The following is a 10243-nucleotide window of genomic DNA, read 5'->3' on the forward strand; positions in this document are numbered from 1 at the left end:
AGAATAATAATAAAATTCTCCATGTAGGAGAAGCTGCTGCCCCCGCGACCCGACCCCGGATAAGCAGAAGAAAATGGATGGATGGATGGATGGATGGATGTAGGTTTTCCATGAGTCTGCAGTTTCATTTTTAGAATGAAATACCTCTCATTCTGTGGGTCTGATCTTTTTTTATCATCACATTTTAACACTTCATCATTTCTGAGTCCAACAATGGTAACTATCATCTCATGACAAAAAAAATGATATTCAGTATTTAACTCTGCAGCAGCCTATGCTTCTTGTTTGTTCTCTCATGTGGAAGGTTAACACACAAGTTTTTTCAATACAGACTAAAATATGTCAAATGTGTTTTGTACATTTTTATGTTCATATAATTAAGCTTCTAAAAATCACATAACTAAAATGAACTGCTTCATGCTTACGTAACTATTTTTCACTTAAGAAAGTCGTTCCATGTTGCTGATGGATGATGTCCACTCTTAACCTATTGAAGACATTTAGGATGGAGTTAAATAAGTGACTCAAATTGTAGCATTATTGTTCTAAGAAGGTTGAAACAACAAACACTTGTTCAACACTTATAGGCACAAGCTCACTCTTAGTACATTGCTTATTTTGGGTGAGACCTGCATACCCTATAGGACTAGTATTTAGGTCAGTTTTTAATCAACACAAGACAAGCACCAGAAAGAAAAAGAAAACTTTAAACAAGATTCAAATCATTCATAACTGATAGAGTGTCCTATAACCAGAGGCGCAAAAAGTGGGTATGCAGCGTATGCAACGCATAGGGGCGCAGCACCAGAGGGGGTGCCGCGCCGATTATGTTTTCCCATACACTTCAGCGCGCCTTACAGTCCTTCACCTCTCGCCCATAACTAGGTAAATGTAGCGATTTTTACACTTCACATATCGTTGCCTCGGAAGGGGGGGAGGGGGGCTTTATGTTTTCGCATCCACCTGAATAATGTGTAGTTGCGCCACTACCTATAACAGATAGGTAGTGGCCTATAACAGACTAAACCTTCCTAAAAGGAACATGTAGCTGATGATGCTGCGATAAGTGCAAAGCTTGTAGTTTTCTCTTCGTTGTCTCATTTTCTTACTTCCATCCATCTTCATTTACACCCAATTTAACCACAGCAAAGAAGAGAATCTTAAAACCAATCAAAGTAACATCAAAGACTCAGAGTTTGCAAACAGAAAATGAGCTATGACATTTAGAGAGAAATGAACAGATGATATTCAAAGCAGACAAATATATTACACACACAGGAGACAGTTATAAGCTCCAAAAGTAAACATGAGCTGATGAATAAAAGAGGCAATATAAATGGATTGAATGACAGCATAAATATATGAAAAATATAAATTTAGTCTGCAATGTAGATTAGATACATAATCACATTTATTTTCTTGCTTATTGTTTGATCAGTGTCAAATGAGGTCATCAGAGCGTCTGTATTGTAATAAATGTTGGAATAACTTCCTTTCCTTTTGATAGCAGTTTGCTTTTGTTTGTTGTTTCATTATCAGCATCTCAGAGGCAGAATGAAGACTCCTGTCCACTGTGTTCGCCTGCAGACATGTTTATTTTCAGAAAATGAGACTCCAGCAATTTACACTCTGAGGAAATAGAAACCAGTGGGAGCCGAGCACCGCTGTTATTCATTTCAAATATGCAGTCGCTCAGCAAGAGCGCTGAAGCACATGTTCACTGAAGCCTGCATCGGGTTATGGTTCTGTTTCAGATCACTGAGGCTCCTGAAGCCTGCTGCAGGGACAGCGCCTCCCAAAGCTGCTAAGAACCTTTTCACACTTTGCCACCACACCAAACTAAAATGTGTCATCTTTTGTTTACTGAAAGCAGGAGCAAGATGCAGTCATCTGTGGCTATGCTAACTAGCCTTAGCATTCTTGACAGGCTCTGTTGTGCTGAACCAGCTGTAGCTTAGCAGAAAGCTACGGGGAAGGGTGAACACAAGAGTAATTGACAGCGCTAAGACCCTCCTTCTGGCTCTGGTTGGTTGTTTCTGAATGAGTTGTGTATTTCTGCAGTTTGTAATATGTGCCATTTTTTTCACAGATTGTTCATTTTATATTACACTGTGACAACATAATGATAATTTCTCATATCAACATTTCACCCTTTTGATTGTCAATAAACCTGATATGAGAAAGATGTTAGCCAGCCTTTTGTGTCACGCATGCACTAATAACGGCACAGTGTAATAAGCATTTTTTCTATACAAGTTGCATGATGCAGTTATAAAATACGGCTAAAATAAACATATCAAAAGGCAAATACTGGAAACACCAAACGACCCAGAATTCTCATAAAAACTATCCGGTGTTTCCTAAGGTAGAAATGTCTTTTTATGCAGATAAAATGTTACATCTAATTGACTCAATATTCTGAACAGAACATCTCATTTCGGGGAGGATTATCTGAACTGCTACATGACTGAAGTGTTAGGAGATAGTTGGGTGGAGTTGGGTATGTCTAACATTAAGGAATGAATCGTGGCCTAAGACTTACTTAAAGATAAAAGTTTGCCAAATGTAAAACATAACATGTTTTTGGAGTTCATTTGTTGTAAACTTCATATGGTGACTCCCACAGAAAGGAGTATCCCCACTGAGAGTCAGTGCCAAATAATGATAAACCCAGCGTTTTGTGAAAAGACATGTCAGAGCTCTTCTACCTCCACATGCAGCAAGGTACATGCATGTTCTCCAACTCCCAAACCTCCAGGCTGCAATCAGAGAAACATTAGCGCAAACTGAACAGCACAGTCTGAGAGGAGGCTGAGTAATGAGGCAAACATACAACACAGCTTCTCCAGCCAAAGAAGTAAACTAAAACTATTAAGATGGTACAATGTGAAAGTATTTGCCCCCTTACAGATTTCTTTTGTTTTTGCCTAAATGTTTTAGATCAAAAAACAAATAGTTATATCAGATGAATATAGCCCAAATAAAATAGAAAAGTAGTTTTCATATGACAGTTTTGTTTAGTAATGAGCAAAAAGCTTTCCAAACCAACCCGGCACTATGTGAAAAAGTATTCAACCCCTCAGCCTGCTAACTGGCTATGACACTGTTGGCAGCAACAACTGCTAACGAGGCTTTTCCATCGCAGTGCAGGATCGTTGCCCCATTCCTTTTAAGAGTTTCCAGTCAGCTAACACTGCAGGATTAGCTGACTGAAAGTGGCAACATTCTGTTTAAGGTCATGGCACAATACCTTAAGCTGATCTAATTCCAGACTTGGACTAAACCATTTCTAAATCTTAATCTTGTTGGGGTATTTTATTTTATTTTTTATTTTATCCATTCAGTGGTGGACGTGCTGGTCCACTTGAGCTCAAACTGACAAACAGATTTTCCATATAGAGCCAGAATTATGCACACAAAGCCATTTTATAGTACAATTAAGTAACTATTACATTGAGTTGTCGTAAAAATGCTCTATGTATCAAATATGACTTAAAAGAAATTACTTCATAATTTAATGCCTTGAAATTGGGACTCTGTCTCTTTAAAAACTCCTGCTCTTTCTGAAACTCCTCCTTCAGGAAGTTGTCACAACAGGATTGATCTAATGCCCCGCCCCCATGCATTTTAAAAATGCATGGGGGCGGTCAAAGTGTATGTCACTTTGACTGGCGGAGGCTCTGCATTCAGGAAGGAGGCAAGGCAACAAAATGTAGTCGAGGTAGATTTATTTTGAGCTGCAGCTCACATTTACGCCAACACCAATTTTCCCAGTGAGACAAAGAAGCTGGCTTTTTATACTTTGGGCAAAATCACCACTTATACCAAGTAAAGGGGTGGTCAAAAAAGAATAAATGAGAAACAAACACTACTTACACAAATCTAGCAAAACAATAAATGGTACCAACAAATATTTACATGCATGTAAATCATTACAACTAAACTAATCTAAGGTCAATCAAAGAATAAATTTAACTAAATATAATTCCTCAGAGTATTATCCCTCCTAATTGTAACGGTATGCTCCAGGAGCAGCTGTAAGAGCGGGAATACTATTTAAGGAGTTGTTTTTGCAAAAGGATTTTGGGGCCTCTCTAGGTCAACCTGACCTGAATCCTTTCCTTCCATTTGCGTGCAAAGCGCAAATGGAACCAAAAAATGACTTGGAAAGGACGTCTGTTTGAAAAATATAAGAACAACAATTTGAGATAAATTGTCCTATTCAACAATTCTGAAATGGAGCAGATGTTGAGTTCATGAGGTCTGAAATATTTTAAAGGTCATCCAATACACACTTAGTATAAGGCACGCCAGAATCTTTACGTAAATCAAGGGTAGCAACGCCATTGGTTGAAACTTTCCAGCTCACATCAGTGAGGATGAGAATGTATAAAAAAGGTCGATCTTTAGAATACGGGGAGATTTTTTGTTGAGACTTGGGAAGATGTTTGAGTATTGAACTGATGAAACTGTAATGAGGAATCTGTGGTAGTGTAATAAATATCCGGCTCATCTATGGCCTAGCAGCAAGAACTACGTCTCTGTGCGTTATTTCTTTTACTTATATATTTAAGAGTTTAGCCACCCTTCAATTCTCTAATACAGCCCCTGGAGCTCCCCTTGTTACTCCACCCTGCTGACAAGACACCCTGAAAAGGTAAGTACTTTAACAATTAGCAAACTCAAATTAAACCAATAGAAATCAGAAACAAACTGACATTTTACCCACAATCTCCCTGTACAGAAAGGATGGCCAGTCCGTCTGCCTGAAAGAATGTTTAAATGTCAATGTAACTGAAATAAAGTACTGAAACAAAAAGCATTTGATCTGTAAATAAACTAAACAACATAATAGCAATAATCAATTAGGGATGGAAGCCCTGGTTTCCATCACAGTGTAACACTTTCTTTTAACAATAATAACAATAATAAAACGAGTTTTTCCAAAAGACTTTAATAACAGTAGTTGTGTCTTGTTAAACTTGTCTGGTTCACAGTATGGCAGTGTGAAAATTGTGATAGCTCTACAGAATCCTTCACTCTGATGGTTTAATGGTAAATTAAGGCAAATTGGACAATGGTTCTGAAGTTTCAAGCCAGTAATTTGTTGTATGGGTTCCATCCTGTAATAACAAAAAGTAGTGAATTAATGAATATATCAATGACAATAAAAGTAAGTATTTAATATGTATTAAAAAGTCAGATAAAATTTCTTCAGTGGAAAGATGTTAAGTGTCTTACAGTAAAGTAAACTTATATTGCCCTACACTACTGGAAAACAATGACTTACTTCTTTTTGATTATCAAGCCCAGTGTTTGTGGTTCCAGTATAATCAGACTGATGTGGCAAACCTGTAATTAAGACAAAATAGGGTTCATCAGTTTTCATGTATAATTTAAGATGCTTTCCAGCCAGAGTACCCAGGTAAAACCCATGCATGCACAGGGAGAGCAGTCACCAGGCTGGGAATTGAACCCAAGACCTTCTTGCTGAAAGGCAACAGCTCTACCAACTGCACCACTGTGCAGCCCCTCTCCTCTATTTAGACTATAATAAGTAGCTTAACCAACGTCACACGTTTTTTTTGTAGCTCTCTCTATCATTATTGTGTGTTTTCTAAATCAGTCTACAGAATATTTTCCCCAAAGTTATCAAGACATTGTAAAATGTGAGACAGGTCTTTGTGTTCTTTTTGGTCAGCTGTGGTTTTGGCCTTGAAACAGTCCAAAGCCAAAACCACAGCTGACTCAACACAAAGTGAGTCTCTTTGTGTTGAATCTTGAACTTTGACCTTAGCCACGGCGGCAGAGCTTTAGATGTTGTTCTGGTCTTAAGTGACGTCCTGGATGAGACGTCTTTTGGCTTTTGGAGTAGGAATGATGGAGGCTGGGGAGGCTAGATAGAGCACAGTTTGGGTGGAGCAGGAGATCATGGAGAGCTGGGAGGTGGAAAGATGCTGCAGCAAGCACAGAGGGCAGACATGATCTATGAACAAGTGCTTGTTCTTCCAAATGTTTGCCTTGCATTTCGCCTTCACATTCAGTTACCATCTGGTTCATCATCTGACACACCAGCCTCTGCATCGCTTTGGATCACATGGTTCAATGTATTTCACCAAATGTGATTAAAAAATATCTCCCTTCTATCATCAGAGGATGAAAAACAGCGAGATCTGTCTTGGACAAACAGAAAGAGTTTTCTGACATCAGACCTTTGGTGGTGTGTGAATGAAGTAACTGCTGCTCAGGGTGTGGTGGTGGGTGAGTCTTTTGTTTTTACACAACTGCATTTTATTAAATAAAGAATAAAAACATTAATTTTAATGAATTTTTGTATTTATGTCATTTTACAATCTCCTGAAGGGCAAAAGGCGTAGAACATAAAACCAGACATTAAGGAGATGGTATAATTAGTTTTTAATATGATCGTTGATTCAAAAGATATCAGTGTTTTATCTAAAATCATTGTGTTTATGAGCTGCATTCATAATCACCACAAAATGAGTGTAATGAGCCTGTCTGTCTTCTTATGAGAACATTTTAACTGCTTAGTGAAACAGCCTGACATGAGACAACAGCAGCGTTTTGTGAGTGAGGCCTCGAGTACTGAAAGGTGATGAGGATGGAAATGAACCTTGTTTCATCAGCAATCAGGAAAACTTGTGGAGCTGCAGCTGCTTCTTCATCCTGCAGGTGAACATTTGATGTTTGCCTTCATGAAATGATCATAAACTTCAGCTTCTCAGGCTGATTAATTAGCTTTGATTATATTCATCATGTGTAGTTTATACATAGAAACGCATCTTCATGCTTATGCATTTGGGAAGGTGATGAGTGACAGAGAGCCTTTACAATGCACTCTAGACATTTTGAAGACCTAGTTAGGACTTTTGTCTTAACTGACGCCCCAGTATTTTTCCAGGCACTAGTTAACGATGTCCTCAGGGACATTCTAAACAGATTTGTCTTTGCCTACTTAGATCAGTTTTGCCCAACCCTGGTCCTCAAGGCACACTGCCCTGCACGGTTTAGGCATTCCTCTGCTTCAGCACTCATGACTTCAGTTGATGACTGACTAACAGGGTGTTACTGAATTGCAATCATCTGAGTGGGGTGTGTTGAAGCAGGGGAACATCTAAAACATGCAGGTCAGTGTGCCTTGAAGACCAGCGTTGGGAAAGACTGACCTAGATGACATCCTGATCTTCTCCAACTGTTTGAAGTAACACTGAGAACATGTCAGAAATGTCCTCCAACGACGACTCAAAACCCTTCTTATGTGAAGCCGGAATGAACATGAATTTTATTATTACCTTTCTGGACTTCATTTTGTTTTGACCGTGGGTCTCGGTTCAAATTATGTTTTTGCATTAAAAACTTCACAAGTTTGGAAGGACCTTCGTTAAGGTGTTGGTGCCAGATGTTAGAGCCATGAAGGACTGAATAGAGGAGGCTGGTGTAAAGACTGTTAATCCCACAATGCACTACATTGATTGACTTCCAGCTTCAACAGGAAGAAGAGTCCAGAAAGCAAACCTGTCATGAGGAACTTATAATAAAGGACTAAGACAACAATTGTTATCTTTCCGTGGCCCTTCTTTGGAAAGCACAAAGTGTGCAACCTGAAACCTTCCTTCACTGGCAGAGGAAGGTCACTCCTTGTCCAGGTGCGTTGGATCCAAAACACAGGTGACTGAATTTTATTGAATGGCCAGAAGAACGCTTGCAGAAGGAGGAACCAGGTAAGAAATAAGGACGCTACGACCATTTTTGTGACAGATTCCTGCTCATCTCACAGTCATGTCCACAGTGTGGTTTTGTGGACATGAATCTGTGCATAGTAATGGCCAGCAGGAGGCGATGTCCAAACCAGTAATGTATATTAATGGAGAAATTCTCTAACCACTAAAATCTGATGCTACTCTGTTTTTGCTTATATATTTTGAAGAAGGAAGTTGAACTGGTCTTCTTCAGAGGTTTTGTGTTTCTTTCAGTACTTCTTGGTGCAGCGCCACCACAGGCGAGGGGGCGTAACAGGCCTTTCAATCAGTTTGGATCGTTTGACAGTGCAGTATGAAAGAGAACCTCACCAGCTGAAAATGTAGCAAATATGGCAATTTTGTGTGAAAACTCCATAAAAGAGGTGTGACTATTTTAATTTCAAGTAGGCTTCACTTTAATTCTATTCAAGAGAGAAAGAACAGGGAGGAAAATTTTGTGTTAGTAAAGGGATATTTGGAGGGTAATTTTATAATTTTATAAATGTATATGCCTCACCAGGATCAGGGTTTAAATGTTATAAATATATTTGAATTGATTGCAGTGGAGGCACAGGGCATTCTAATATTCAGTACTCCTCAAATTCACACAGGTCGGTATTAAGCAAAACTAAAAATATTAAATTAATTATCAAAGAATCATTACTCCAAGATATTTGGAGAGAGCAAAACTCAATAATAAAAAAGACTATGATTTTTTTCTTTCACCCACATTCATGTTACTCCAGATTAGATTATTTTTTTTATGTTTCAGAAGGACTTCAATAGAGTGGCAAATTGCAAAATAGGAGAGATGGACTTATCAAATCACTCTACTAGTGATTGGAAAAACATAGAAACTTTTTGGACATTAAATACAAGCTTTATTCACCTGTTCACAGAGCAAATATCTCTGAAGGGGGCGAAGGCAGTGAGAGTTCGCCTTGTGATTGTTGGATCTCCAATTTGATTCCCGGTCTGCCCGCCCTTTTTTCATGAATTTATGGTTTTTGTTCTGCTCTGGCTCCCTGTGGGTTTTTTTTGGTAAGTTTTTTCCTAAATACTCTCAACATGATCCATGCTCTCAGCTCCTGTCTGCATCTAGATCCATCCACAAACTCACTCCTCGTGACAAAAACTATTGGCTTACAAACTTAACATGCCAAAAATGTGAAAATACAATAAATCAAATAAAAGACCCTGAAAAAGGGTCTTTTAGGTTAAATTTCTATGCTTATTTTTAGAAGACCTATACACACAACCAGAAGCAGGGGGATAAATGTATTTTTTCTAAGTGCATTAAATTTAGCAAAAGTGAGTGAAAATCAAAACTTCTGATGAATGGAAGGTTGGAGATTGATTGGAGTTTTTAGCAGAAAGATAATGTAGCAGAGTGGAAGAAGGTGCTGTTACCGTAGGAACAACTCTTTCATTGGCTCTCTGCTGTTGGGTCTTCATGATTTTTAATCCCTTTAATCTGAACAGACTCAACAAGAGACATTTCAGATTGAGTTTTGCTCTTATAGGCATGTGTGTATTAAGGCTGTTTGTTTGCACAGCTGTGTATATGTATGCAAATGTGAGTAAAGTCAGAGATTATTGTGAGAAAAAAGGAGAAAGTGATCTGGAAAAAGTGTTACGGCAGGAATGAATCTGTTTATGTTTGCCAAGTTGAGAGCTGAAAGGACTCGTCTTATTTCCGTGGCTTCCCTTCAGCTGCCATCATTTGCCTCTGTGGGAGTTGCAGCCAAAGACAACATGAGGAGTTGCTGCAAAACTCCAACCTGTCCTACAGGTGAAACAGACAGCCAGTCTAAAGGAAAAGGCTTTCACTGTGACACATCTCCATGGGCCGCCCCTGCTGGCTGTTTCAGCCCCTTGTTAAAGTGGATTTCTTATCAAATTTGTTTTTCTCTAATATTCTGTCAGCAGTGCTTCCAGCATTTAGAAGCACTGCTGTCATACCTTTCATACTCTGAAAAGAGAAGAGACATTTTTTATATTTGACAGAAGCTCTTTCTAAATGAGAATACCTCTGCCTCAGACAGAACTGGCTGGTGTCATAACGTACAACTAAAAAGATCTCTTCATGCTCCAATTTGATTAATATTAGAATTCATAAAAGTCTTAAGATTTGACTTTCTACTGTGATTGGTAAATTTAGTTCATAGAGTTAAAATCTCTTTGACCTGATTTCATGGCTGGCTGTTATGTAGCAGGAGAACACAACACACACTACAATCTGCTCAGCCTTTGTTAGGATAGAAAACATTCAACTCAAGGGGGGGCACGGATAACTAGAGAGGGGATGAATACTTTTCTAAGTGCCAATTTAAGAGAGCAGGAATATATGAGGGGCCGTTTAGGACAAAATTTACGTTTTGTCTCTCACACACTACCAAAAACTCTCGCACACTCAAAAAAAAATACGTTTTGTCTCTCACACACTACCAAAAACTCTCGCACACTCAAAAAAAAATACGTTT

The 10243-nt window shown here is 38.6% G+C and overlaps 1 long non-coding RNA gene across 1 annotated transcript in view; it reads right to left on the reverse strand.

Annotated features, from left to right (window-relative positions):
• Positions 1–4489: 4489 nt before the first annotated feature.
• Positions 4490–10243, reverse strand: part of LOC107833013 (uncharacterized) — an 18896-nt gene continuing 13142 nt past the window's right edge. Inside the window, exons 2-3 of the long non-coding RNA XR_001658724.1 lie at positions 8877–8879; positions 4490–4596 (exon numbers count right to left, since the gene is read on the reverse strand). This is a non-coding gene — a long non-coding RNA (uncharacterized LOC107833013). The remainder of the gene's footprint in view (positions 4597–8876; positions 8880–10243) is intronic.

Source organism: Poecilia formosa, unplaced genomic scaffold, assembly GCF_000485575.1.
Source record: "Poecilia formosa unplaced genomic scaffold, Poecilia_formosa-5.1.2 Scaffold307, whole genome shotgun sequence".
In the NCBI taxonomy this organism is placed as follows: domain Eukaryota; kingdom Metazoa; phylum Chordata; class Actinopteri; order Cyprinodontiformes; family Poeciliidae; genus Poecilia; species Poecilia formosa.